Raw genomic sequence first — 5,088 nt, forward strand, 5'->3', positions numbered from 1 at the left:
TTGCCAGCTCACGAAGCTCACAGTTATAAATACCAACAGAGGGAACCATATTAAGGGGGGCTTCTTCTTAACTATTGAGAGGAGAGAGAAAAAGAGAGAACGATGCACTTATGTGGAATACCATTGTAAGGCTCTGAACCTCTTCATGGAGAGGCAGACCAAAGCAATATCATCAATAAAAGCTTTTATGATTCTCTTCCTAAAGTTGAGTACTTATTTTCGTTTCCTTCAGTTGGTCCAATGGATTATTACGTTTTGCTATGATTTTTCCGTGATTTAGTTATGTTGTTTTATACTCCTAAAGTATGTGATAACTTTTGAGCAAAGATTAATTTTACGAATTATAATTATCTTTTAAAGGAGTCGATAATTTAAAATTTTCATTACAATTATTATTGTATAAAAAAAGTAAACTCATTCGAATATGTGTGTGATGTGCTTTTTTATAAGCATCCATCAATATTTAATTCTTTTGATTTTTAGAAATAATTTTTAAATTTAATAAAAATATTATTAAATTAAGTGATACAATTCTAATTAACACGATATCTAAGATACATATTAATTAACTATATAAAACTTTATGTAAACCACACTAATAATATCATATATTTATCGATCTGATACATGTAACAATATGAATATATATATTTTCTTGGTCCCTAATCATGTGTTGCTATATTTTTCTTTGCGTCATTAACTTATACGCAGTGTAAAAAAGTACTTATCATCTATTAAACAGCCTATTTATTTTTATTATTTCATGGGATAGTTTATGTGATGTAAAAGCATAAAACAAATAATATATCAAATAGGCTTGCATATATATATATATATATATATATATATATATATATATATATATATATATATATAGCTAGCGAGTAAGAAGAAAGAATAATAGAAAAATAGAGGTGCATCTTTCTGGTGGACAAAAAACACTTGTCATATTTATGTATATGCTAATAAAATGAATATATGATAAGTGCATTTTGCATTCAATTTCAAATAATAGTATCACTTATCATTAAAAATTAATATAATTTAAAAGAAACAATGAATATTTTTCCTTCAAGACTGTGGCCAAAGCAAGGAAATATAGATAGAAAGGAGACAAGGTAGAATATTACCCTATATGTTAACACAATGGATAATTGATCTAATCCTCCAAAATGACAGATACGAGACAACCCACCAGCCAAACTATCAAAAGCAAACATTTGGTCAGGGAGGACTTGTAGTTGTAGCTGTACCTTACAAAAAAACAAAATCCTACTCATATCTCCCTCAAGTATAAATTATTGGCCGACTCTAAACTCTCACAACAGTATTTCTAATCTTGTAAAATAGGCTAATCCACATTTTCCCAGCCATGCAAGCCAAGGCTTTCTCCCACCCCCTAGCATGCAGTACTCCACTGCAGCAGCGCCACCACCCTGTCCGCCGTTTACCTCCACCCTCAGCCGTGGCCTTAAATCGCCAAATGGTTACCCATTCAATGCCACCTGAAAAGTTAGAAGTGTTCAAGTCATTAGAGCCTTGGGTGACCCAAAGCGTTCTCCCTCTCCTCAAGCCCGTTGAAAATTCCTGGCAGCCCAATGATCTCCTTCCGGACCCATCTCAGTCGTCGGATGAATTCGTCGACGAAGTTCGGGCCCTAAGGAAACGGACTTGTGAACTTTCAGACGATTACCTTGTAGTGCTTGTGGGAGATATGATAACTGAAGAAGCTTTGCCAACTTATCAAACTTGGATTAATAGTCTTGATGGGGTTCGTGATGATACTATGTCCAGTTCATCTCCTTGGGCTATTTGGAGTAGGGGCTAGTCAGCTGAGGAAAATAGGCACGGAGATCTGCTACGAACATACTTATACCTTTCTGGTCGTGTTGACATGAAGATGATTGAAAGGACTGTGCAACATTTGATTGGATCCGGAGTGGTAAGTTTTTTCAATGTGTACAAAGAGTATAAGTTCCGTGCATTAATCCGGCTAAACTTTTTAGGGGTTTAGATAACTAAAAAACGATAAGTAATCTTTTATAATTGATTAAATTACTCTTACATTTTGGTGTATATGGTATTTCGTACGTAAATTAATACTTTAACAAAAGGGGGTGGTGATTTTCTATATGATTCGTAACAGTTGTAGATTTTGCTTGGCCTGTTTTGGCTTGACAATTTTTGTTTGGAACAGAACTACCTCATTGCATAGTTTGCTTGCCAAGAGGCAAATAGATTAATATCTCTTTTAAATTTTTTAAAATATTTTGCTTCTATTTTTACTACTCCGTTCTAGTTTATGTGAACCTATTTCCTTTTTGGTGCGTGTAAAAAAGAAATGATCTCTTTCTAAATTTAGCTTAAACTTACAATTCTACCCTTAATGAGAAGCTTTTATAACCACACAAATACTCTGAGCTCCTTTTTAACTTGTTTAGGATCACAAATTCCAAAATTCTTTATTTTTTCTTAAACTCGGTGCCCAATCAAACAGGTTCACATAAATTGGAATGGAAGAAATAGTAAAGTTGTTAACAGACCCGTTTAGGTAGTCTTTCGGTGGATAATATAATGCGCTCCGATCCCTTCTATTTGTGTACTATTTTTTTACTAGTTTATTTCAAATAGATCGGTATATTTCTATATTTAAAAATAATGAACTTTTGAACTTCTCGTGTTTTTTTTAATGAGAAGTTTTTATAGCCACATAAATATTTTGACATATTTAATATGACAAGTTTCAAAAATCTTATAATCATTAAATATATTTATTTTATAAAATTCGTGCCGTCGAACTATATCAAACAAATTATAACGAAAGTGAGGGAGTACTTATTAAATTTAAAAAGGATTCGGCACTTAATTAGTCTACAGGGCGCCGTGCGTCTTTCATTAAGTTCGGACATAGGAGTAATAACTATTCCCTCTTTTCAATTTAGATGACACGTTTTCCTTATTACTTCTTTTACTTAGCACGTTTTGACTTTTCACGTATCTTAAGAAATAATAAATAAAGCGCATAATTTACCATGATACCCATTTTAGTTAATGCATATTTCATTAGATTTGAGAAATGAGTAATAAATACTGTGGGTATAACAGGAAAAAAAATTTGTCTTATCTTGATATGCGTAAAGTGACAAGTAAAAATGAAAATCTATTTTTAGTATACATGCCAAGTAAAAGTGAACGGAGGGAGTAGTTTGTTTCAAAAAAAAAAAAATGAGACATTTCTATAATTGGAAATAATTCAACTTTAAACTTTTCATTTTACTATTATTATTAATGAAAAGCTTTTGTAACCACACAAATGTCATGGGCCTACAAACATTTTACCCCTTAGGCTTTTAAAACCACAAATTTCAAAAGTCTTCTTCTTTTCTCTTAAACTCCGTGACAAGTCAAATTACCTTATCTAATTTGAAACCGAGGGAGTAATATTTACGTGGCAAAAAGTGACCTTCTCTTACGAGTGTTTACATATGGATGGAAAAGAAGGCATGTGCTTTTGCACATGAAATCGTTGATCCTCTCCAAAGGCGGAGGAATAAAGGAGCTAGCGACGTCGGACTAAGTACGTTCCAAATTAAATAACCTAATTCAACTTCACCTCTCATGGCTATTACCGAACAAGTTTGCTAAAGAATGAAAATACTTTAATTTGGAAATGAACTTCAGCTAAAAGGGGATATTGCGTTATAGATCAAGTTTTGATTTTGTTGGTAACTATATTACCAAAAAAGTTATTCTCACGAAGGAGTGTTCATTAGTGATTGCATGCAAATTTACTCCTCAAAAGGGTTTAAAGTTTATGTACTGACGGTGCAATTTACACAATTATCACTTGTAAAGTTATTGTACGTTAATCTCTATGATAAGTGTTAAGTATTTGTTAGCCTGAGAAAAATAATAATTAACAATGATATCGATCGTGTAAAAAAGAAATATCTATATATGAAGCTAGCTTAAACCCTTTATCAAGTGAAGTTGTTAAATCCTTGACTTTATAGGATTTAAGAACAGAGAACAACCCCTACTTAGGCTTTGTGTACACATCATTCCAAGAAAGAGCAACATTCGTGTCACATGGCAATACTGCTCGTCTAGCCAAGGTTGCCGACCCAATATTAGCACGCATATGTGGAACAATAGCAGCGGACGAAAAGCGACACGAAAACGCCTACGTCAAAATGGTTGAGAAATTGCTGGAATTGGACCCAAATGACTCCATGCTAGCCATTGCTAAAATGATGAAAAAGAGGATTACGATGCCTGCCACCTAATGTACGATGGGTGTGATCCAGATCTATTCGAGCACTTTGCTGCTGTGGCTCAAAGGTTAGGAGTGTATACAAGTCATGATTATGCAGATATATTGGAGTTTTTGATCGATCGATGGGCATTGGAAAAGCTTGAAGGAATTAAGGATGAGGCGAAACGTGCGCAAGATTTTGTGTGTGGATTGCCACCTAAGATAAAAAGGTTGCAAGAGAGAGCCGATGAGAGAGCTAAGAAGTTGGAGCTGCGTCAAGTGAAGTTTAGCTGGATTTTCAACAAGGAAGTGAGTGTATAAAAGAGTTCATTTGTGAAAAATGTACAAGATTAGCCACACAGGCAGCTATATATGCCTAGATATTTTAGTTGAAAATGGAAATGATATGAATGTGTAAGTGTCCTAATTTGGTTTGACGTATTACATAATAAACTGATGTCAATAATAAATTTTACCTTCGGTACTGATTGTTTGATTATCATTAGTAAGACTTGCGCTCCAGTTCATGTGGCAATATTGTCATTTCATCGGCTTTGTAAAGTAAAAAATAATTTAATTTAGAACTTTTTAGTTTACTGAAAAGCTTTTATATTCACACAAATATTGTAAAATGCTTAATATAACATTATAAGTTTCAGAATTTCATAGCCATAAAAATATTATAATTATCATAAACTTCAAAAGTGGTGGATTACGGTTTCAAAATATTTGGTCAAAATCTCTAGACTTATTATTAGTAATGTTAAAAAGTCGACATGGCTGTCATAGAGAGATAATTATACAAAGAGTGTACTGTCATAAAGATGGATGTA

At 33.0% G+C, this 5,088-nt stretch overlaps 1 pseudogene; it reads left to right on the forward strand.

The window, feature by feature from the left end:
- Window positions 1,350–4,744, forward strand: LOC109219764 (annotated as a pseudogene).

This window comes from Nicotiana attenuata, chromosome 1, assembly GCF_001879085.1.
Source record: "Nicotiana attenuata strain UT chromosome 1, NIATTr2, whole genome shotgun sequence".
Classification (NCBI taxonomy): Eukaryota; Viridiplantae; Streptophyta; class Magnoliopsida; order Solanales; family Solanaceae; genus Nicotiana; species Nicotiana attenuata.